Raw genomic sequence first — 25,754 nt, 5'->3', positions numbered from 1 at the left:
GGAAAAAGGAATAGGAAAAGGAGAGAGCAGTTGAAATATGCAGGCCGGGCTTCCCTGGTGGCTCAGTGGTTAAGAATCTGCCTGCCAGTGCAGGAGACACGGGTTCGAGCCCTGGTCCAGGAAGATCCCACATGCCACGGAGCAACTAAGCCCGTGAGCCACAACTACTGAGCCTGCGCTCTAGAGCACGCGAGCCACAACTACTGAAGCCCGCGCGCCTGGAGCCCGTGTTCCGCAACAAGAGAAGCCACCACAATGAAAAGCCTGCTCACCACAAGGAAGAGTAGCTCCCGCTCACCGCGACTAGAGAAAGCCCACGCGCAGCAGTGAAGACCCAACGCAGCCAAAAATAAATAAGTTAATTAAATTAAAAAAAAAAGAAATACGCAGGCCAATTTGGAAATTTGGCAGTTAGGAAATGCCAAGAAGAGGTTTTTGGGGTTTTCTTTTCCCTTCAGTTTATGTATTTAGGCAAAGTTCTTTTCAGGTTTCGGGGATAATAATTCTTATTTGGGGAAAGAGCCTAAGTGAACTGTAACCTTGCCTGGAGATCAATTTTAGGAGGACTCAGAGGAAATCAGATTGGCAATGGACGTGTGGTGATTAAATGGGAAATAAGGGAGAAGAACAGATAATTAACTGACATATTATCCTGTTTTGGCAGAAACAGCCACTTAGATAAGAGTCTAGAGTCTGCTCTCAAATCTAGAATGTCTTGATGGGAAGTAAAGGGTTTATAAGTAATGAGATCAAGTTGCATTTTCAGTTTACTTGTCCCTGTTCTACCTATTGACCCAGAAAAATTAAATGTAGTTTTGGTGACTCTGATCTCTTACACTTTTCTTTTTTTTTTTCAAATCCTCAATTGAGAAAAGGAATTGGCCATGTGGGTAGAGATGAGACTGAGATGGTTGCTACACTAATTCTCAGCTAGAATTGTGCTCATGAACCACAGTCACCTGGGAGAACTTATAAAAAATTTACAAGCCTAGGCTCTCCCCTGAAGATTTTGATTGAATAAATCTAGCAAGGCCCGGACATGTGTGTTTGGAAGTATTTCCTCGAGATTCTGATACAGCCCTTGGTTAAGAACAATGGAATGGATGAGTGTGATTTATAAATTCACAGATCTCAAAAATAAGAAATCTCTAGAAGAGTTGGAGTTGGATAGATGCTATTTCCATCAACTCCCTCCTTTCCAACAATATTAGCCTGACTTTTATCTTTCTCTGCCTCTGTAATTGAGAAGGTAAAAGGGATATTATTGGCAATATCTATTGGCTTGAAGAATAACTCCTTTTTCCTTCCAACCACTAATCATTCACTGGCACTCAGAGAGTCTTTAGAAATTTGCTTATGGTGAGTCATTTAATAAGTAGAGTGTGACCCTTTGCGGATTTTGCACCTTTTGTTATCATCCAGGTCATTAGGTCAACAGATGTTTATCACAAACAGGGTTTTCCTGACTGCAGTAAGAGTAAAGCATGAGCCTTCTTTTGGTGAAAGCTGCATGACAGAGTCTTGCAGTGTGTCTGTTAGGTTCACTGGGCCCTGGCATAAGCAAGATGATCGTTTTAAACATCAAAACCCATGAAGTTAGTAACAGTACAGATAGGAATTGTTTTAATAATTTAGTTTCAGCAGTCTTATGAACTAACTATCCATTTGGTTAACATCAGGGAGAATTATAGAAATAGATTGTAGTTTTAACAGGCATTGGAAACATTCTTGAAGTGGGTATTATGAATCTTAATAGCAATTTTTATTACACGTTGGGACCCACTTTTTTTTGTAAAACACATGATACTAAAGAAAGGAAGGTTTCTTTGTTTTTTTTGCGGTACGCCGGCCTCTCACTGTTGTGGCCTCTCCTGTTGTGGAGCACAGGCTCCGGACATGCAGGCTCAGCGGCCATGGCCCACGGTCCCAGCCGCTCCGCGGCATGTGGCATCTTCCCAGACAGGGGCACGAACCCATGTCCCCTGCATCGGCAGGCAGACTCTCAACCACTGCGCCACCAGGGAAGCCCTAAAGAAAGGAAAGGTTTTACATGCAAATATTTGCTTTATACCCACCCGTTTGGAAACACTCACAGCAAACATAAAAACACAAGTGGGCTATAGACTAAACTTGGCCCCTGGATGTGTTTAGCTTTCCTCCACAAATTGAGTCAGCATTTAAAATTTAGGAGACTCATGCAGAAATCTGCATTTCAGGCTTCTCTTAAGGAATCCAATCTGGTCCCCCTTGAGCCCATGCTACTGTTTGGTCTGCCGTGCAAAGGGTGCCCCTTCTGTATGGGGCGCGTTCTCCAGTTTGCTGGCCTCACCTGGGTTCTTCACTTACTTGGGTCACCTACTTTGCCTCCATAAGCATCTGTGTTTCCAATTCCTGTATTACAGTTTATTTTGATAAATATTTCTAGAGTTTAAAACAGTCATTACTTTCTAATCTATTTCATATTTTAAAAGAATCTCTTAAGGATGGGATTGAATTTTTCAAGTTAGAATTTATAAGTTGGTTTTTTAAAAAAACTCTTTTTCTTTACATGTTCATGTGAAGAATCATATTCCCATTGGACTGTCTGTAAACCTTATGAGGTTAATTGGTTATCATTGGATAGGTTATGCATGTTGCAGACAGTATTATATCTTTCTCCTCAGCATTGTTCCTAAAATATGCAGTTGATTTAATAGTTAAATGATTATCTCTGGAGGAGTGTTTAGAGTGTATAGACGAGTATAGAGCAATAAAATAACTACAGTATACCTGATAAATACTGTGATAGAAGCAAAGATCCTTGGAACCGGTAAATGTTGGAAGTGAGTTTTAGAGAATGACTTTGCAGTTAATCATGTGAAGAAGTGAGGAGGAGCATTTTAAAGAGAAGGAAGCAGCACAGGGTGGGTGAGAAGGAAGGGGCTCCTTTTTATTTACTTTCTATATTAGATGTTTAAGTTCAGAGAATCTATTATAAGTTTTAAAACTCAGTTTAGAAATATGTAACTTTGTACATTCTATATAAAGTGTTTCTTCTGTTTTACAGGAGGGCTTCACACCACTTTTACTTGCTGTAAGTGAAAACAAGCAGCAAATGGTGGAATTTTTAGTAAAGAAAGAAGCAAATATACATGTAGTTGATAAGATGAAAAGGTACAGTAGTTTGTTCTTTTTCTTTTTAAAAACCTTAGTGCTGTTCTAGAGTGGTGACAGAAAGATTGAATTAGTAAGAAGAGATTAATGTATAATCAACACATCATCAGATCGAAAAGCAATTATTCTGACTGTGTATCATGAAAAATAATATATAGCAGGATTCATATTCCTTTATAATATTGACTGATGTCATTTGCCACCTGATTTCTTTCTTTTTTTTGGTCATACGAACTTATGATAGCTAAGGGGTTTCATATTAGTTTTATTAGCTTTATAAAGTATGGATTCTACTTTTTAATTTACCTTATGACACAGTATTGAATTTCTTAATTCTTTAATAATAATTTTTTAACCTCTGCTTTGTATATATTTTTCCTTAAAAGATGCATGTCTTTGGGATGACTCTTTGCTTTAAATTACTTTCTTTGAAGAATACTGATGTTATTAGGTTATCACAAAGTGATTGTTAATCACTATTACCAGATACTGTGGGCTCATCAGTTTTTATCCTTTTTCATTTCTAGTACTTTTTTTTTTTGTGTGTGTGTGTGTGTGTGGGACGCTGGCCTCTCACTGTTGTGGCCTCTCCCGTTGCGGAGCACAGGCTCCGGACGCGCAGGCTCAGCGGCCATGGCTCACGGGCCCAGCCGCTCCGCGGCATGTGGGATCTTCCCGGACCGGGGCAGGAACCCGTGTCCCCTGCATCGGCAGGCGGACTCTCCACCACTGCGCCACCAGGGAAGCCCCATTTCTAGTACATTTTGATGTTCTTATTTTTAATTGGTGAAGGTAGAAGGAAGAAAGATAGCTTTAATTGGATAAACATTTCCTTCAATGAAGACAAGTCATAGGTGGGTGATAAAGAGGAAAATGATGGGCTTTAGATTCAGACTGGGTTTAATTCCTAGCTTTCCTACTTATTAGGTGTATGACCTTGGGAACATTACTTATTATCAGCAAATATGTTTCCTGATATGAAAAGGAGGATAGTAGTATATCCTTCAAGGGTGGTTGTGTGGAAGAAAGATTACATATATAGTATTTCATTTAGTGCCTAGCACATGCTTATCAGCATCCTTAACTGCATCCATGACTGTTTTTATTTCATTATTATTAATATTATTGTTTTAAGCCTGCAAATAGCTTATCCTTAACCTGACCTCTAGCTGATTTTGAAGTATAATATAACAGACTAAGGAAGAAATGGGGAATCCTTCCTTTATATACTCACCTGCTTCAGATAAGTGACCTCAGCATAGCTTCTTGTCCATCAAGGACTTTAAATTAGCAGTTTCTACTACATGCCATCCGAGTGGGACAGGAGGCTTCTTTTTTGTCCCTTCATTTTAGCCTTGGAGGTAATTTACAAAGATGAACACTTGAACGTGTAAATGGTCAGTTCTACATGGATTGGCAAGATAGTAACTTGGTAAAGTATATTAAATTAGCTGTTAAAGTAAGTTAGCTAAAGTTCCTAAGGGTGAAATTATCTCTCTGTTATTTTAGAACAGCCCTCATACTTGCTGTAAACAATGATTCAACAAATATAGTCAGGCTTCTTCTTCAAGAAGGTATTGATGTCTTTTCTCAAGATTTCTATGGAAGGACCGCAGACGAATATGCTCGTATTTATGGTTTTCATATGTAAGTGTTTACATTAAAATGCCAGTTATCACTAAACTGTGGTTAAAAATAATTTAACTGTTACTTGTTATGTGACAGGTGAGAGTTCTAGTTTGGTGCAGGCAGTTTGGGAATGGTGGTGAGATGTTCCCTATCATCAGCTGGAACCCAGCCAAAAGGCCAGACGAGTTAGATGTAGCAGTGGGCACAGGGTTCTTTATCTCAGGACTTTAAGACTTTATATCCTTAAAGATCCTAACATTATCCATTTCATTCCAAGTGTAACCCCTATGCATGGGGTACAAGTAGTGTCACAGCTCTGATTTTTCTAACTTGTTATTTGGGTCTTGAAGTGTTTAGTTCAGCAGACTATCCTATATTTTCTCTTGGGGACTTACTTCTATACTCTCCCTCTTAAATTTTGCAAGAACCTAAGGGATTCCCTAAGATCAAAGAGACAGTCCTCTTCCACAATTCATCTGGAGGGAAAAACAAGGGCATTCTCATCATTCTGTTGCTTGCATTGATTCTGTTGCTGCAGTGTTGCTACTAAAACTGGTCTTAGCAGGGTCTCCTTGGCAGCTGGATCTGGAGTCTGGATGTTGCTCTATAAAGACCTTTAATAATTTTAAAAGAAAAAAAGGAACCGGTCCTGCAGTCGGGTCACGATTGACCTTTGCTCCCAGGATGCCCTTGCTGATTCAGATTCCTCAGTTTTCATGGTGATGCACACTTAGACTTCAAAGTGACAACTTGTTTAGTTCTCATACATATGCCTGTAGCTCAGCCACTGTTCCAAAGCACCAGCACCCAGTTTTGGCACCTGGGCCTCCTAGCCTTAGCCACACACACCCTCCCCGACACACTCAAAAACCTTATGGAGAGCCCACATCTTAGCCCAGATCTTCACGATGAGTTACCCTTTGAGGCTCTTACTTGTCTTTTCTGCTAGCAGATGTCAATGGGAAGCGTTTTAGGCTGTCAGAGAGGTTCAAATGCTCCTGCCGGGGGAGAGCAGACTTTCCTTTTTCCTTTGTTACCAGACCTGAACCTCAAGGCTGCTTTATATCCTGTGGGGCACTTTTTCTTAGGTTGTGGAAGGTCCCATATCATCCTCCTCAGAGTAGTGGGTGCCAGCTTGCCTGAGATTCCATAACTGAGGTTGGCCCCTCAAGTGATCTGTTTTCCATGATAATGAAAATCTTCTAAATGATTTACATCTGCCTCAGCCTTCAAAGTATTATCAGATTCTGCCGCATAAGGAACCCATTCACCAGAAATCCCTGAATCTCAAGTAGGTTAGTTGGCATTAGGAGAGGTAAGCCCCGTCCAGGACTTGTCAGCATCCATGGTAAAAGTAGGGTTATGTCTTCCAAGTGAACTGGAGATGAACATGGAGCTTAAGCATCATTCTAAGAAAGATCTGCTGGTTCAGAGTTTGAGTAGGTAGAGAAGGAGTAGTAGTGGTCCAAGCCAGGTCTGGACTTCGATTAGTTTTCTACTCTTGGTGCGATTAGCTGCAATAATGGGGGGCAGTTATGTTATCTAATTTAATGAGGTCATATATTTATAAATAAATTCAGTTACAAATTATAGAATAGCTGAGAGTCCCTGAATTACAAACCACCAAGAAAGGACAGCTAATCACCCTGATTACTGACGTTTTCCCTGAAAACTGCAACATTAGAATGTTAAACCTATGAAAGGACACACACATTGGGATTTTAATATGATTTTTACAAATTAATTTATATATTATTTATTTTTGGTTGCATTGGGTCTTTGTTGCTGCACGCGGGCTTCCTCTGGTTGTGGTGAGCGGGGGCTACTCTTTGTTGCGGTGCGCGGGCTTCTCATCGCGGTGGCGTCTCTTGTTGTGGAGTTCGGGCTCTAGGCGTGTGGGCTTCAGTAGTTGTGGCACATGGGCTTAGTTGCTCCGCAGCATGTGGGATCTTCCCGGACCAGGGCTCGAACCCGTGTCCCCTGCAATGGCAGGCGGATTCTTAACCGCTGCGCCACCAGGGAAGTCCCACAATCGAAGTTTTGGTAATAGCTCTGACATTGTCTGAAGTGATCAAAGAATTTAATATATTTGGTAATTGTTTTTCATATTAGTATTAAAATAGTAATGTTATTTATCACATTTTTAATACATAGCAACTGCCAACTGATTTCTGAATATAAAGAAGAAAAGAGACCTAAAACTCCTTCTCAAAATAGCAACCCAGGTAAGACGTCTGATAGTGAATTACTCTTGGTGACCCTACCATAGATAAAGTAAGAGTGAGGAAGTTTTAATAATGAAAAAGCAATGAAAAAAACCAGTGTGTAAACTGCATGTATATTTTTATTTTTTAAATTAATTTCTTAATAGTCTAGTATTCAGAATTGTTTAAGATGTTAATTGTAGGTAATTTAAAATCAGACAGTGTTGTCTGAAAAGAAATCCACATATTTAATCATGGCCCCTAAAATCCCATATTAAATCTTTGCGTAAATAAGAAAAAAGATTTTTTGGTTAGTACGTTGTATGTTTCCTCTATAATCACATGAATATTAGTTATTGTATAGTGATTAGCCTCACTCAGGCAGGCTGGCACCCACTACTCTGAGGAGGATGATATGGGACCTTCCACAACCTAAGAAAAAGTGCCCCACAGGATATAAAGCAGCCTTGAGGTTCAGGTCTGGTAACAAAGGAAAAAGGAAAGTCTGCTCTCCCCCGGCAGGAGCATTTGAACCTCTCTGACAGCCTAAAACGCTTCCCATTGACATCTGCTAGTAGAAAAGACAAGTAAGAGCCTCAAAGGGTAACTCATCGTGAAGATCTGGGCTAAGATGTGGGCTCTCCATAAGGTTTTTGAGTGTGTCGGGGAGGGTGTGTGTGGCTAAGGCTAAAAAAGTTACCACCTTTAAGCCTTGGAACTCAACAGTACCTTCCTGGTACTTTAAACAAATGGCAAACAAGAAGAACTGCAAAGCTGAGCCAGTGTGCAGTGTACCAAGAAGAGATTATTTTTGAAAGCTACCTACCGATAGTACAGAAGTCAGAAAAGCAATGCCTGGTAGCGAAGCACTGGTTATTTTCCATATTATTGTACCAGCGAGGTCTCGCTATTACCAACTTCATTCCTCACAAGTCCAAACAGAGTGAGATAGGCTGACTTCATTAGAACCAGATGTTTTCTTCTGTGTGTTGGATAATTGTCATGACACTATAATTTTGTTAGAACGAGATGCTCTGTTGCCATTAGTTAAAGGATTATCATAGTATTCAAATAGCCCAACTGGAGACTCAGCAAATTCTAATAAAAGCACAAAGATACTTCACATTAAGAAATACACTATTGTGTTCCCTAGATGTGGCACCTAGCGCACTGTACAATCTTTATGAGGACACCTCTAACATAGTAGACCTCTGTCCATCAAAGAACTTCTGTAGGTTGGTTTTACACGTTAGAGGAGATACAGAAATGAAATAGAGCTTTGGTCTTCAAGGTGCTCATAATAGAGTTGTCCCTGGTTAATTTCAGTATTTTTTTAAATGCAATTTTCAAGGAAAATATTCTAATTTATTTGTTAATTTGTCCACTTAACAAATAACTGTCAAGTATCTTTTAGGTACTAGGCACTATTCTGATGTCACAGGATGCAAGCATTTAAAAAACGCAGTCCTTGGGCTTCCCTGGTGGCGCAGTGGTTGAGAGTCCACCTGCCGATTCAGGGGACACGGGTTCGTGCCCCGGTCCGGGGAGATCCCACATGCCGCAGAGCGGCTGGGCACTTGAGCCATGGCCTCTGAGCCTGCGCGTCCGGAGCCTGTGCTCCGCAACGAGAGAGGCCACAACAGTGAGAGGCCCGCGTACTGCAAAAAAAAAATTAAAACAAAAATTAAAAAAATAATAAAAAATACAGTCCTTGCCCTCTAGGAGCTTGCTATTATAATGATCATTTTTATTATTTAGTATACTTTATTCTGTGCTTACTATGTCCCAGAGCCCACTAGGAGTTTATAAATTGTCTTTATGTATTTTTTTAAGTTGGTGTTTCATATGTGCCAGATATTTTAAGTCCATGGTGAGGAATTAGAGTTTTTAAAAAGTGCGTGGACTTTAAGGTAAGCGTGCAGAGTGAGGAGAAGTTTGCCAGGTAAAGAGGCAGAAGGACAGCGTTTGGCTGGAGGAACATCTATCAAGATCACATGTTTTGCAGAACGAACAGCAGTTCACAGGCTGAGATGTTACGAGTGGACTTGGCAGGATTTATGAGCAATTCAGTTTTGCTGGTGCAGAAAGGGTGCTGTGGGGATGGTTGGTAAAGAACACTTGAGGAGGGGCTGGAGAAAAGTAGGGCAGGCACTGAGCTCCACAGCGGGACAAATGGAAAGTCTGCTGGGGACAATCTGAGTCACATACTGCAGGGATCCTCCTCAAGGAATTTGAGTACCAGCCAATGACCAAAAGATGTCAGTGGAATTACAAAGCCCTTAACTGAGGACTGAGGGTCTTGAGATGGAGGGAAGTAGCATTATTCCACATAGATCAGTCTCTATTTGTTTTAAAAATATTTATTTATTTATTTATTTTGGCTGCGTCAGGTCTTAGTTGTGACGTGCAGACCCCTTGTTGCAGTGTGCGGGCTTCTCTCTAGTTGTGGCGCATGGTAGATCAGTTCCTATATTTGTTCATCTGAGTATGCTAAATAAAACTCTCATTCAAAATAAAAATTAAAAAGGAAAAACAAAAAAAGAAAAGTAGGAGAGGATGGTGGTGATGTTGCAAAAAAATTTTTTAATGAAAATTTCAAGGAGGGAGTATCAATTATATCAAGTAAAATTACTGAAAAGAAAGTTGGATTTAACTCTTAAAAGTTCTTTGGTGGTACCCTTTTCATAAGGACAATTTAAGAGTCATAACATCTACTTTTTACATGAGTGGTACTTCTGATGTCCAAATATGGAAAAATCATCACATCTACCAAGGTCCTACCTAAGTTTTTCATAACAGCCGCCGCTGCCCACGCAGGGTCAGCAAAAACAGTCTGGCCTGGTGAGTACGCTTGCCCGCGTTTTCCCAGAGTTGTCCAAACCTGGGAGTGGGACTTCCCTGGTGGTCTAGTGGTTAAGACTTCTTGCTTCCACTGCAGGGGGCATGGGTTTGATCCCTGGGGAACTAAGATCCTGCATGCCGCTCGGTGTGGCCACAAAAACAAAAACAAAACAAAAAACCTGGGAGTCAACTGTGAGGAATTAAATCCTGCTTAGTTGGAGAAAATTAACTGATCTTTTCATTTTCTTTATAGGAACTTTCATACTTTAGAACATATTATCAATCATCAGAATTCTTTGGTTTTTTTCTGGTTGAAATAGGATTGTTGTTTGTTTCAATTACTTTCTGACGTCACTGTTTCATCTATCCCTTTTATGCCTTTATTCAAATGTGTATAGAAATACAGGCAAATATCAAGAAAAACAGATTTGAGGAAGGTTATTCTGTGAAATAACCTGACTGTAATCACATATAACACATCAACCCAAATAATACAGACTTCATGTAAACAATGCAACTGTTTGAGAGGTTCCCCAAACCACGCCAGGTTCGGCTCTTCCATAGAACTCCCAGGACTCAGCATGTGGTTGTACTCATGCTTGTGATTTATTACAGTGAAAGAATACCAAGCAAACTCAGCAAAGGGAAAAGGCGCACGGTGCGAAGTCTGAAGGAAACCAGGCGCAAGCTTGCAGGTGTCCTCTCCCTGTGGAGTTACTTCATGTGCTTCATTCCCCTAGCATCAGATTATGACAACACATGTGAAATGTTGTCCAGCAGTACCAGAGTCTCTCCCTCCCTCCTTCCCTCCCTCTCTTTTTTTGTTCATCAGCTTAAGATACAATGACATATGCCTTACAAGCTGAAAAAGCATGATTTCTATAATCATTTGCCACATAATGGGAAGGGTTGAGAAAAATGACATCCCTCACTACTACACAGCACTAACTGTTTGGACCATGCTGCTCTATGTGGTGGTGGGTCCAGATAGACTCTCGAGCAATGGAAGGAGACAGTCTCAAGAGATTATACTTTTAAAATGTATATATATTGAAAACTTTAAAAAAATTCAACTTCTCCATCCTCACCATCCAGTTGACCCCATTTACCCTCCCCCACCTCCCTTTCAGGAGATTATCCTTTATAAAACTGGAACTACAAAGTCTTTCATGCTTATCTTGACATTGGAAATAGGGCCAGAAAGAGTTTGTTTCCTGTGTTTTGCCATGCTCTAAAGTACAGCGCCTGTAGACCAGGCTTCCTTGTGACGGCATTTTCACCCTGAACTGAAGAGCCGGAGAAGTTGTGTTACGTGATGGCAAAATACATGTATTCTGTACGCACTGCTCTGAGTGATGGAAGTCCAGAAATATCATGCCATTTAAGTTTGCTATTGTCAGTTTATGGTACTGATTCTACTAATGATACCATTTTCTGTCAGTCTCACAGTTTGGTTAGGATTATGGTCATTGTAAACAGCACTTTACTTTTAGGTAACAAATTTTGATAAATACTGTTCTTTTTTTTTGCATATGATAAATGTAAAGGAGGGGAAATGGCTCTCATGCATAATTGCCTAGCAGTGGTATAATCAGCATTCACTCTAGTATACTGTCCAGGTGTGATTCCAAAGGAATACTTTTTTTAAAATTAATTAATTAATTAATTTTATTTTTGGTTGCGTTGAGTCTTCGTTGCTGCACGCAGGCTTTCTCTAGTTGCGGGAGTGGGGGCTACCCTTTTTTGCGTCACGCGGGCTTCTCATCGTGGTGACTTCTGTTGCGGAGCACAGGCTCTAGGCGTGCAGGCTTCAGTAGCTGCAGCACACGGGCTCAGTAGTTGTGGCTCGTGGGCTCTAGAGCTCAGGCTCAGTAGTGTGGCACACGAGCTTAGTTGCTCTGCGGCATGTGGGATCTTCCCGGACCAGGGCTCGAACACGTGTCTCCTGCATTGGCAGGCAGATTCTCAACCACTGCGCCCCCAGGGAAGCCCACAGAGGGATACTTTTTAACAAAGCATCAGTCCTACGCTTTTAATATTCTGTATTTTTCTATTGTTGATTTAAAATGTATTTTACTTTTTCCTTTAACAGTGGTTAAGAGTTTTGAAGAAGAGTCTTTAAGCAGGTAGGATTTTATGGATTTTTAAAACTTGTATGTTTAACTAAGGGAACATGGAGAAAAGAAACCAATGTTTGTTGAGTGTTCTACTCTGGGTTAGACACTGTATTATGTGCTTAAATTTGTTACATCATAGAGTCATCACAATCGCTTTACAAAGTAGCTGTGCTATATAGCTTACTTTAATTAATTAGGCAGCTGTGGTTTGGAGGGCTTGGTTAATTGACCCATGATTCCATAGACAACAAGTTGCTGACCTGTGATGTGACGGTCAGCCTCAGATCCACTCTCATGTCCTTCAGCAGAGATTGATAAGTACCCATGTAGCACTGGGGTCAAGATACAGACCCAAATCAGATCAACTCAGAAAGTCAAATTTAGTTATGTACTAACTCTGATTTAGAGTTTTCCTAAGAAGCCTGGTTAGTCCAAGCCTTTGTCCTGATATATTTGACAATTGCAGTGGTAACTAGTACCTTGTATTTACCATTAAGGTGTTATGGCAGATCTCAGGTAGCTGAGGCCTCAGAACCATAGGGTTTTATACAAGCAAGACCTCATTAGGCAGGTCTCCTTAGATATAACGATGTCTACTCTCCTTGAGGTGAATTAGTTTTCTATAAGAGAAGAGTATCTGCCTATAGACCATGTTATGTTAATTAAATTCAACATCTACATAGAGCATCTGTCTAGTTGATTTCTCTACTTACTGCCTTCCCAGTCTGGTTTTGGTTTTCCCTTCAGGGTAGTACCCTTGCCTGGTTCTCTGAAGTTTTTTCTTTTTTCCTAGAGTCTTTTTTCTTTTCTTTTTTTTTAAAATAAATACATTTGTTTATTTGTTTATTTTTGGCTGCATTGGGTCTTCGTTGCTGCGCGTGGGCTTTCTCTAGTTGTGGCGAGCAGGGGCTACTCTTCGTTGTGGTGCACGGGCTTCTCATTGCAGTGGTTTCTCTTGTTGCAGAGTGCTCGGGCTTCAGTAGTTGTGGCACGTGGGCTCAGTAGCTGTGGCTCATGGGCTCTAGAGCACAGGCTCAATAGTGTGGCGCACAGGCTTAGTTGCTCTGGGGTATGTGGGATCTTCCCAGACCAGGGCTCGAACCCATGTCCCCTGCATTGGCAGGCGGATTCTTAACTACTGTGCCACCAGGGAAGTCCCGAGCCCATCCTTGATTCAGGAACCATTGCCTTCACAGGCTGAAATCTTAAAGGTTGGAGACTGCCATTGAGCAGGCCTCAGGGGTGAGGCACAGGGGTGATTTGGGAGGGGAGCCTATAGGAAGGAAGATATTTAGGCAGTACATAGAGAAAGAGAGGCACAGCTGCCAGGACTCTGTTTCTACAGCACTGTCTCTGCTTGGGGATCTGAGTGCCTATGAGGGTTTTTAAGAGCTAGCTATTTATGTGGACCTGAATAAGGCAGGACCTGTATAGGAAAACTAAGTAGACTTTATAATTTTTAATGTTTTAATCTCTCTGGGAATGGTTTAACATATAAATTAGACATATAAATTTGTTCTTTGACTTTTGTACATTTAACTTTCAAACATTTCAGGGGAGTCCCTGTACTGTTTTAGAGTAAAGGGAAGGAATGGGGCCTTCTTTTTTTTTTTTTTTAACACATTTATTTATTTATTTATTTAATTTTTGGCTTCATTGCTGCGCACGGGCTTTCTCTAGTTGCGGTGAGTGGGGGCTACTCTTCGTTGTGGTGCATGGGCTTCACATTGTGGTGGCTTTTCTTGTTGCGGAGCATGGGTTCTAGGCATGCGGGCTTCAGTAGTGGTGGCGTGTGGGCTCAGTAGTTGCGGCTCGCCGGCGCTAGAGTGAAAGCTCAGTAGTTGTGGTGCACGGGCTTAGCTGCTCCGCGGAATGTGGGATCTTCCCGGACCAGGGCTTGAAGCCGTGTCCCCTACATTGGCAGGTGGATTCTTAACCCCCTGCGCCATCGGGATAGCCCCGGGAGCCTTCTTTAATAAGTGGTTTCCCTGCTGGAGAACCAAGACTGCCATTTTTGATGGACACAGATTACTCTTTGAACCAGGCACGGACAATGGAGAAGGAACAGCATATCCTTCTACTTTGTTTTAGGTCATCAGGTTTGTTCCAGTTCTGGTAAACAAAAGTTATGTTACCCATTAATTGGGTTTTCAGTTCAGGTTTTAGGACTTTTGGTGAAAACAAATTATTCTTAGGCTCCGCCAGTATACTGGCTGTCACCCTTTGTTATGGGAACTAAGAATGGGTCTTAGCTAGATATTTCATAGGTTGGGAGAGATGGAAGCAGAAATAGGTAACTAAAAGCTTTTCCAAAACAGAGGCCACATTTTAATGATGTCAGAAAACATCATTTAATATATAGATAACCAACCTTTCACTTGATTTTGTTTGTTTGTTTTCGGTTAAAGAAATGAAGTCACTCATTTTTGTTATATATTTTTGCTCTGAAGCCTTTCCAACAAACCTGGTGTTGATGATTCATGGCCTACATCAGATGATGAAGACTTAGATTTTGATACCAAGGTAAAGTTCTCTCCTGTGAAATTAGTTTTCCTGCTTTGAATTTAGTTTTGTGTAGTATTAACTTTTAAAGTTTAGCAGTGGTCTACCTCTCATTGTTTTATGTTTGTAGTAGAAAGTTGGTCAGAGCAAACCATTTTATAAAAATATGACTAGTTGAATTTTTTTTTTACTTTGCTAAATACTGAAGGTCGGGGCTGAAGAGGAAATGGGCTGGGAAGTAGATAGTGACAGGAAAAGTGTATTGAGAAGCACTTTCCCACGAGGGAGGAAATACGAAATTTGGTCAAGGATAAGGATTCTTACTGTGACTTTTCAACCATACTGATGTGATTTATATATACTCATGCTTAAATGAAATCTTTAGTGGATACAGTTACTTACTGTAATAATCATAGAATTTTCCTGGGGCCTTTCAGTTCCAAAACTATGTAGCATATATCATCTAGTTCTTTTTTCTTGGACAATTTTTATTTTGGTATCATAGAGTTGTTAGGAGAGAGCTTTTTTTCCCTCTGTTTCTGTCTTTGGTTCTGCATTAAGCCTAAAATAACAGTCGAAATTATGGAAATTTAGAAATTAAAATTCTGTTTCTCAAAATCCATATTATGAAGGGATTTCACTGTGTTTTCTGAAGCATTCCATTAAGCGTATATTCAGGGAATTCCCTGGTTGTCCAGTGGTTAGGACTCCACGCTCTCACTGCCAAGGACCCAGGTTCAATCCCTGGTCGGTGAATTAAGATCCCACAAGCAGTGCAGGATCTTATTTCCCCGACCAGGGGTTGAACCCATGCCCACTGCAGTGGAAGCATGGAGTTTTAACCACTGGATCGCCAGGGAATTCCCAATACTTCTTATTCTTAAAGCTCTTGTTTTCTTCTCTAGAATGTCCTGAAACCAAGCTTAACAAAGCTAATGAGTGCTTTTCAGCAATCCAAGAAAAACAGTAAGTTATTTGAAGACTGTCCTTCTTGTGTTATTCACTGATTTGAAATTACGGATGTTCTCATGTACTCCACCTTGTTTTCACTATAGTAGAAGCAAAATGTGGCATCGTGAGACCAGAAGAGAGAACCTTCTTTGAGCACAATAGTTCTGATAGTGGAAATGAAGATGTGTTCGAAACCTTTCCCAAACCATCAATCCAGGGCGTCTCTCATCCTGCTTTCCCATCACCTGAACCTCTCCCAAAACCTCTCAAGTCTTTATCAGGCCTTGGTCTCACAAAGGTAAGTTGTTCTGTTTTGTTTTTAACTTTTTTTTTTGTGCTTTTTCACATACCAGCCCCCTGATTCTTACAGTGATGAAAAGGATCCCTTGCAGAAATGGAATTCCTCAAGATCACGATAGAAAACAGTGTAATAACAAGAGCAATATATGTGCAGGATTGAGATTTATGAACGTTGGTGGCAGTAAACCATTCTGAAGTATGCCATTATGAAAGGAAAGAATGAGAAAGCAACTAGAAAGAACAACTAGATGAATATGAAGATGGGGAGGGGGGTGAAGGGGAATAATTCATTTAAGAAGGACAAGATGAATTTAAAGATTGAATGAGGGTCAAGATGAGAGAGATTATTATACAAACAACAGAAATAGTGGGGTTAAGTGAGAGCAGGAACTCTATATTATAAAATATGATAGAAATTATTTCAAATTCAAATTAACGAGAAAATCAGGTCATGGGAAAAAATGCTCATACTCTTTTGAATGACATATAGTTGATTTTTATGAAGAACTGAAAGAGAATTTGATCCTTACCTTTTTTTGGTTGTTGTTGTTGTTTTTTAATTGAAGTGTAATTGATTTACAATACTGTGTTAGTTTCAGGTGTACAGCAAAATGACTTGGTTATACATATATATGTATATATCTATATTCCTTTCAATTCTTTTCCATTACAGTTTATTACAAGGTATTGAATATAGTTCCATGTGAAAGTTAGTTTTAATTTGAAGTTTTTTCCTTTTTAAAAAATTCTCACTTTTAAATTAATGAGGTTATGTCTTATATTTAATCTAGCAAAACCTTTGTTCATAGATAATGCAAGAAGAGCTCTGTTTTAGGCCTTATCAGATTTATTATGAATTAAGAATTTGGGGCCCTTCTGTTTCTTGTGGTTTCTTACTTACTGTTTGGTATATACTTAACTAATTTATCTTACTGTTTGGTATCATCTTGGTAGGTGTTTTGGATCTTTTTGAGAATAAACAGAGAGGAAGTAAATAAGTATTTTGTCTAGTCTTTCACTAAGATTATAATTTCTAATTGTGTAAATGAGGTTCTTAATTTCAAGTCATGAAATGAGAAAATTTTAAACTGCAACAGTCTTAAAGAAAAAAATATAGAAATCATTTTTTTCTGGAGAGATTCTGATTTATCTTTTCCTAGTAATATCTGCACATAATGGGCACATATACACACATCAAATGAATGAAAGCACAATTTATGATTTTTTTCTAATATAAACTACTTGTTATTATAAAATAATAAGGAAGGAAAAATTACCAGCAGAGTGTACAAAATTATCTTTGCAAGATAATTTTTTACTTTTTAAAATATCTCCAGCAGTAGGTACATTTCATGTTATTCTTGAGAAACTTTATTAACTTCAGTATTTATGGTTAAACTAGCATGTAAATATTTTGTTATACAAGTTAAACTAACACGTAAGTTTTTTCATATCTAAAACCCAGGAATCCTGGTTACTTGATTTTTTAGTGCCTTTGTTCTTCCCTCATGTAAATATTGGGTCCTGTTTGTTAATCATAGATGTATCTGAGAACTTTTAAATCTCAAACTTGGATAATCATAGTTTTACTAATTTTTTTTAGTTCTATATCATTTCCCCAATCTTTAACTGCCATTCTATAAGGCGTAGATAGTAAGAGTTATTAGCGTGCTGTTCACAGGTGAATAAGGAAACCATGTGAATTTTAAAATAGGGTTTTATATTTCTTCCGTACATCATAGTAGTACTTAAAAATGCCTCATAATTCCATAATCACATAAACATTCTCTTCTACAATTTCAAACTTATCTTTTACGATTAATTTTTGAAAAGGAGTTTTCTTGCAGTCTCTTGAGTTGGTGTTTTACAATTAAATCTTTTCATTAAACTTAAAAATGCTTATTGCTATAATATCCCAGAAATGAATATTTGCGCATATTCATGAAAGAGTATATTTTATATCCTTAAACAAATGTTGCAATATATAATCGAAAAATTGAATCTCATAGTTTTCTTCCCCAGTCTTGTTTATATTTTCAAAAGTTCAGAACTCTGCATAGGTTTGCATCATTTAATTATACCAGGTTAGTATATTTTACAGATATTTATCTTAACATCATATGCTTTTCCTGAATAAGTTTATCTATTACTAATCCAAATGCATTTATCCAAATCTTTCCTCTAAGCCCCCTGGGTGCCTCAAATTTGTTATGCCCCAAACTGAAGACATTGTCCCTGATGCTTTCCTCTTTCCTGACTCTTTGTAAGCTACTCTGTCATCTGTCTTCCCCATCCTAGTAGATAACATCACTGAAATACCAAAGCAGGAAAAATCCTGGACTCCATCCCTCCCTGAAATCACCACATCCTGTTGCTCATCAAGTTCAGTATTTTCTACCTGCTTACCATTTTTCATTTCCTATTACTTTCTCACTTATAATTTTGAAATGCTCTTTTCTAGTTTTGCTCCCCTGATGTTCATCTTTACGTTGCTGCCAGAGTGACCTTTCTAAAATATATTTGTGAAGATGTAACACCTCTACTTATGTAGTGGATCCCCATCACATGAAGGAGAAAGTTCATGTTCTAGGAGGACACTTGCTTTTTTTGGTTTGGCTCTGATCCTCCAGTTGTGTCTCTCCATACCATTCCCGGTAACTGTGTTCTAGTTTTCCACGTGACTTGTTATGTTGTTTCACGCCTCGTCCTTTTGCTCAGGCTGCCCTTTCTAGAATCCCCTTCACGTCCCCGCTCTACACTGTGTGTGTCTTTTAAGACACAGACCTGTCTTTGCAGCATTTCCTGAGCTACCCAGATACAGCTGACTCCTCTTTCCTTGTGCCCTTCCTGTACTCTGTTCACATCAACTGTAGAGCTTTTGAATGATACTTTGCTGTTCTTACTTGTTTTCATGTAGCTCTATTTCTCCTAGAATACAGAGCAGAATCGGTCTTCTATTTATATTTCCAGCTTTTCTCCCAGGATAGTGCCGATGATTTGATAGATCCAGTAAATGTTTGTTGTCTTACTGATTGATTGAATGACCAAATGAGTGAATATGATGTTTTCTGGAATGAGGTGTTTGTTTTATTTTGTTTTGTTTTTATAGGAAGGAGCAACAAATCCAGAAATTGGAGAAAACGAAAATGATACTGATATTGAAAGTGCTCCACAAGAGCAAACAGATCATAACAATTTGACTTCTGTTGATGGAGCTCAGAAAAATAATAGGAATGGTGAGTTAGTGAATATTTATGAATTTTTTTCTATGCTTAAAGGCTAGTCTAAAAACATCTAAAGTGTGTAGATCCAAATATACTATCCATTTCTTTCTTTTTTTTTTTTTTTTTTTTGCGGTACGTGGGCCTCTCACTGCTGTTGCCTGTCCCGTTGCGGAGCACAGGCTCCGGACGCGCAGGCCCAGCGGCCATGGCTCACGGGTCCAGCCGCTCAGCGGCATGTGGGATCTTCCCGTACCAGGGCACGAATCCGTATCCCCTGCATCGGCAGGCGGACCCTCAACCACTGCGCCACCAGTGAAGCCCTTTTTTTTTTCCATTTCTTTTTAAGTATGTTTCTTTTGCTCCGTTTCTTCAGAAGTATCCCAACTACTACCAACTTTTTCTTCCTGAAAATGCCTCACCCCTCTGAAATTCTTTTCTGCTACTTTATTTTATTTAAATATTTGTGGATGGAGATAGACATATATGTATTTAAAATTCATAGTAGTAAATGTTCTCATTAATGTATCTGTGGCTGCATTTTACAGATATGATGTCAGCATTAGGATTAGGAGAAGAGGAAGGTATAGAATCACCTTGGGATTCTGAGGTACTGTCTACTATTATTATTATTATTTTTTTATTTTAAAATATAAGCACAGTGATGTTAAAACATAAAAGGGGGGGTGCTTTGACTTTACTTCCTCACCTTTGCATTTGCCCATCAAAAGTTTTTCCTTACATTTTTAACCTGTAATTAATTAAATAATTGTGTGCTAAGTATAATAACTACCACATAGTGCACTTTTGTTAATTTGCAAGATTCACCTAATGAAACCAGTGTAGCACAGAGCAAAAACCAAGGCTTAGAAGCCATAAGGAATCAGTTTGGGTTCTGAAGTTAAATTTATCTAAAAACTGAAGCATTATTCCAGGTCAGCCTATGGCCAAATGTATGTTTCTTTTTTCTTTTCTTTTTTTTAAAAATTTTTGTTGGAGTCTAGTTGATTTACAATGTTGTGTTAGTTTCAGATATACAGCAAAGTGAATCAGTTATACATATATCCACTCTTTTTTCGATGCCTTCCCCATATAGGCCATTACAGAGTTTTCAGTAGAGTTCTCTGTGCTATACAGGAGGTCCTTATTATTGATCTATTTTATATATAGTAGGGTGTATCTGTCAGTCCCAGTCTCCGAAGCAAATGTATGTTTCTTTGGTACATATGGATGTGTAAAACTCCTAGTGAGGTTCAGAGAGAAACAGGTTAAAATGTAGTTTTTTACCACTTAGACCTGAAAAAGATAGTGCCTGAGACTTGAAAGTATTATTACATTTGGATTTTCAAATAGATCTGCAAGGAACGTTTCAAGAGAAGCAAAAGAATGGGGAATAATAAATATGTGGCGTTATAATAACAACAGTTTGGTTTAGCGATATTTTAATAAGTACACACCATTTTGGATAAACTAGTGTGCGTTGAGTACCTTTATGGCAGCCATCCTTGAAGTAACGTAAATATAAAGGAATGATGACCTGTTGTAAGGTGACAGCTATGGAAAGAGATAAGAAGGGCCTGATCTGTTAGATATAGGCAGCTGCTGCAGTGATACAGCACTGTGTTTAAAGTCAAAAGACATGGTAGCATCCTGGTTCTGTCACTAGCTGTGGGATCTCGGAAAGCCTTGTTTACCCTGGTTGAGCCTCAGTCACCTCCTTCGTAAAAATGGTACTGGTACCCACTTGTCAGGTATGTGTAGGGAACAGATGTGGTAAGAGCTGTGAATACACCTTGTAAACTGTAAACGGTGCTATAGAAATGTAAGACAAAAATGATCACAGTGCATGGACATATATACACTACCAAACGTAAGGTAGATAGATAGTGGGAAGCAGCCGCAGAGCACAGGGAGATCAGCTCGGTGCTTTGTGACCGCCTGGAGGGGTGGGATGGGGAGGGTGGGAGGGAGGGAGCTGCATGAGGGAAGGGATGTGGGAACAGATGTATATGTATGACTGATTCACTTTGTTATAAAGCAGAAACTAATTAAAAAATGATCACAGTGGCAATTAGTGACTCACTAAATGCTGGGGCACTTTTTTAAAACCTGAAGGACAATAAAATGACAGTAGTGTTAAGAATAGGAAAATTAGAACGGGCATGTGGATTTCTAGCTTGGGGTATGTTAAGTTTCTATAGACTGTTATCGGAGATCTCCTATAGGTATCAAGTGCTTTGGTACTTGAGGTCCTCTCGACATTTTAAATGTTTTGATCTTAAATAAATTCCTGTTATTGAATACCAACTATGTACTGGGCAGTTAGACACTGACTGTACCAATTGAGGGGTTAGGCTGTAGTGGTGGGAACCAAACAGGAATCCTTTATAAGTCACTGTTAAGTCCTTCATGTAAAGAAAATTGAGAGGGCTTCCCTGGTGGCGCAGTGGTTGAGAGCCCACCTGCCGATGCAGGGGACACAGGTTCGTGCCCCGGTCCGGGAAGATCCCACGTACCGCGGAGCGGCTGCGCCTGTGAGCCATGGCCGCTAAGCCTGCGCTTCCGGAACCTGTGCTCCTCAACGGGAGAGGCCACAACAGTAAGAGGCAAAGAACATGGAGAATGTTACGTCAGACAACATTGAGAGAGTTTGTAGTTAGGATGGGGATGGGGGTGGGAGTGGAATTTAGGTAGTCAGAAAAGATCTGCGTGTGAGAAAAGCTACCAAGGGGAGGATGGGAAGGAGCCAGTCACGTGAGGGTCCAGGGGAGGGACGTTCTGGACAGAGAGAGCAGCGGATCCCATCTGTTCGTCATTACACTCTCGCATCTTGGAAGGACCAGGAAACAGGAAGTGGGGTAACTGTCCTTACAATCACTTTTATCATTGTTGTTGTATGTAGAAAATAAAATGTGCATAAGAAAAGCTTGGCACATTTAGATGCTTAATAAATAAAAGTTCTTATTCTTCCCTTATTAAAGCTTGCTGTACTTTTTTGAAGAGTTGCATAACTATATTTAAATTTTCTGCTATTATTTAAACATAAAAGTTTTTCTTACTACTTCGCTATTTTATTCAACTCTTTTTCCTATCAATAAAAATTTTATCAAATAACAGATTCTTATAAGCCCTTGTTTACCTAAATGAAGCAGCTTCTACAGTGTTCTGTTTATGCTCAACATGACATACTTCATGGTTTCTTTTCATGCCAAGTATATTATTTTAATACTAAAAAATTTCTGTCTTTAGAAATATTTTAAATTTATAGCAAGTGTACTTATTAAAGAATTTATTTAAACACATATTTTTTAAAAATACTCTCTTCTTTTGACAAGGAATGCAAAGTAGAGTTAGGTGTTTTGAAGGTAATTGTTTGCTGAAATGTGCCTGTAGGTCAGGCACATTTTTCGTCTGTGAAAATAATTCCTCTGGCTTTCCATGCTCAGTTTACAGAGTCAGTAGCCAAATGAGGATAAAAGATAGACTTGATCTAGAGAGTGTATATGAAGTTTTCTATTTCAATGTTTGGGTTTTCAATGCATGCTTCTCTTATTTTTAAATCTAATTGCTTGTAAAGTAGGAAATTTTTAAAAAGTAGGGTATTTTCAGCTATTAGAAGGGGATTAGGAAAGCTTTATGCAACTCATTATTAATATCAATTTTAACAGAGTATCTCTGAGAGTCTTCCAGAGAAGTATGTTGATCATTTATCTGGAGCTGCAGGTCAAAGAGGAAAAAATATATTAAATGGACAAGTAGAAGGTAAGAACTATATTTTTATGAAAAAGTCATTTGACAGCATGTTGATTTAAAATGGGAATTCTGATATATTCTAACAGCCAAAGAAAATCACCTGTCGGTTAAGAGGAAGAATCATTCCTCACACTGATTTCAAGTTGACCTGAGCCTGTCTCATTCTGGAAAAGAAGTGCTGTATCAGAAGAACTAAGCAGCTACGTCTTTTTTTCTTGTCAAAAATCCATCAGCAGTTTTTAGGCAGTTTTTATTTGGCCAAAAAGCAGTGCTTGAATACTTAACTGTGTGGTGTGTTCTATTTAAGCTCTGAGTGTCCAGATGCTCTTTTGTAGACAACATGCCATGATATAATCATCTATCTCCATGTCTGTTACCAAGTTACACTGTGAAGTGTGCCACCCTTTTGAGGTGGTCCTCAAAGACACAGTTTGCTTGTTGTTTAACCAAGTGTCCTAAAGCATGTACTGAAGTTATATCATTTTTATTCTAAAAAGCTATGCAGCTTATATTCTGAAAACTATTAAAAAACATAACACTGTTGATATAAAAGAAAAAAAGGAAATCACCTGTCAAATGCATAGTGAGGAAAAAGACGAGTAAAGGAGGGAAGCTGTGTATCTTATCTGGTGTCAGCCACAGATTAAATTGAGAGTCCCCTTTAAGGAGCTAAATTATTAGTTCTGTTTCAAGGTACTCTACAACCTAGGGAAAGTCGGGAAATGAGGAAGAGGAAAGAAGGACTAAAGAATGAGAGAGGCAGAGGTTACAGGGAGTAAATGAAGGAAAAGGAAGCAGGGGTCTGTGGAGGACGGGGGCAAAGTAAAATAGGTCTTTAGAAAAGGGAAGAGAAGAGTATTTGAAACGTGAGACAAATTTGAAGTGAGCTTCCAGCACCGAAACTTGTCAGAGACGAACAGCAAAGCTTTCCCACTCTTACTGTGGGAATGTAGAAGCAGACTGATAGATCAGAGTTTCTGAAATTTTAATTAGTCCCCTGGGGACCTTGTGAAAAGTGCACATGCTGAGCAGCAGGTCTGGGATTGTGCATTTCTGACAAGCTCTCAGAGTAGCAAGGGTGTAGGCTTGCATTGAGAGAAATCTGGAAGAGGAGCCACTGGATAGTTCAAGACAGAACAGGATCAAGGAAGAGCATTATTATTTTTTCTTTCTGAGTGTGTTTATATCATTTTTTATACCAATGCTTCCATATTCCATATTTAAATATTCCATATTTAAGAGGGTAGCAAAGCGTTGAAGTAGAACTTATAGATGTAAGGTGCCACTGCTAAGCAAAGAGGAAAAAAGAAGTGGTGGGGATGATCCATAAAAAGAATGTCAAAGGGGGAGAATTAAGACCACAGATCCAGAGACTACCTTTGAAGAGAAAAGAATATAGTGAAAGGAAAGAGGGGGGAAAGAAGGGTGTTAGGGAGGTGATTGTGGAGGTGATGAGGAAACGTGAGAGAACTCTCGTTAGATGACTTTAGTGTATTTACACTGAAACAAGGTTAGGTCATTGCTGCTCCAGAGAGTACTGGAAGCAGGAGTGGGTGCTAGAATTGAGGTAAACCCCAGCTCCTCCTTGTAACTATCAGGCATCAAAGATATATGTTCTGTTGGTATGTGTTATTCAAATGAGATTAATTTGAATATGGAAGCATTGGCTGGTTTTTTTTTTTTTTTAAGATAGGTTTTTGTTTTTTTTTTTTTTTTTTTGGCTGCTTGGCTTCGCTTGTGGGATCTTAATTTCCCCGACCAGGGATTGAACCCGTGCCCCCTGCAGTAGAAGCATGGGGTCTTCACCACTGGACCACCAGGTGAGTCCCTAAGATAGCTAATTTTTTGCTGATAATTGTTTCACAAAAATCCTTTTAAACATTAGCATGATATACTGAACCAAACTAATTTTGGAAACAAAAGAAATTAATAGGGTTCATTCCCTAAATGCTAAAATTGCTATTTTCAGTAAATACTACACTGATTTTGAAATATGAAAGATTTTTAATATCTAATAATTCTGTGGCAGTAAAATTTACTTTTTCCTTTTTGATAACTGTACTTCGATATTGAAAACTTATAATACGTTATTTTTTAGATGTGCCTTATATACCTTCTTGCATGAGTGGATCGAGAAACTTTAAGATGACTAAACTAGAGGATCCAAGAAATGTAGGCATACCAGTAGCCCACATGGGTATGGAAAAACATGAATATTTTTATGAACTATTATTCTACAAGTGTATATCCAAGCTGATCAGTTCATAACCCTTTCTCTGATGAGAAATGAATTATACATTCAACTGAACTCTCATCCCAACTGTGCACTTCCTAAATTACAGGACAAATTGAAGAACATGATAAATACTTGTAGTATAATGGTGTAAATGATGCTGCTGTATTGCATTCAAGATATGCTGTTGCATTTTACCATCAGCTTTCACATTTACCTTCTCGGGGTCATGATTTGTTGCTCTGATTAAAGATCACTTTTCTCCTCATCAATCAGCATGTTCACATTGGTACATGTGCATTTTTCTATTTTATAAAGGCTTTTGGAACATAATCTTCCTTTTGAAGTCTTAACTGCATGTTTTGTTAAACCTGTACTCCTATTTTTTCTTCAGTATCTATAGTGGATTCATATGTCTGTCTTGTTGCAGTCCTAACTTCCCCCAAGAAACAAAACACCAAAACCTAAAGTATTCACTGCCAAGGCCAAGCATGAGGATTCTGCTCAGTACTAACTGTATGAATATATAGTTGGCTTTCATAGTTATGTGTAATTGATTCTATGTCCCTTTTGCCTTTTAGATTCTCCTGGAAAATATCCTGACTTGAAGGTAAAAACTTATATTTTTGTCTTGAATTATTAACTACAGATTGTATCAAATGTACATTATTTATTAATCAACTTGTTTCAAAACCCATTCAGCCTGCAGTTGGAGTGAAAGATTCTGTTCCTAGTAAAACAGTAGGAATGAAGGATTTACAAACATCCAGATCAGGTAAATTTTGCAGTGCAAATTTCACTCTGGAAAGAGGTACACTAAAATATTTGAAACGCTCACAGCCTTCATATT

General features: G+C 38.9%; 1 pseudogene across 1 annotated transcript in view; it reads left to right on the top strand.

The window, feature by feature from the left end:
* Positions 1 to 25,754, top strand: part of LOC309802505 (ankyrin repeat domain-containing protein 26-like) — a 120,679-nt pseudogene that overhangs the window by 10,105 nt on the left and 84,820 nt on the right. The window contains exons 4-16 of the transcript XR_014296162.1: positions 3,047 to 3,153; positions 4,663 to 4,800; positions 6,937 to 7,007; positions 11,920 to 11,953; positions 14,395 to 14,467; positions 15,352 to 15,412; positions 15,502 to 15,695; positions 18,807 to 18,933; positions 19,467 to 19,528; positions 22,587 to 22,680; positions 24,770 to 24,868; positions 25,486 to 25,514; positions 25,607 to 25,679. The product of XR_014296162.1 is annotated as an ankyrin repeat domain-containing protein 26-like (transcript). The remainder of the gene's footprint in view (positions 1 to 3,046; positions 3,154 to 4,662; positions 4,801 to 6,936; positions 7,008 to 11,919; positions 11,954 to 14,394; positions 14,468 to 15,351; positions 15,413 to 15,501; positions 15,696 to 18,806; positions 18,934 to 19,466; positions 19,529 to 22,586; positions 22,681 to 24,769; positions 24,869 to 25,485; positions 25,515 to 25,606; positions 25,680 to 25,754) is intronic.

The sequence above is a fragment of the Mesoplodon mirus genome (assembly GCF_964341445.2).
Source record: "Mesoplodon mirus genome assembly, chromosome: 4".
In the NCBI taxonomy this organism is placed as follows: Eukaryota; Metazoa; Chordata; class Mammalia; order Artiodactyla; family Ziphiidae; genus Mesoplodon; species Mesoplodon mirus.
The sequence above is the reverse complement of the archived record's forward strand: the minus strand, read 5'-3'. Positions and strand labels throughout refer to the sequence as shown.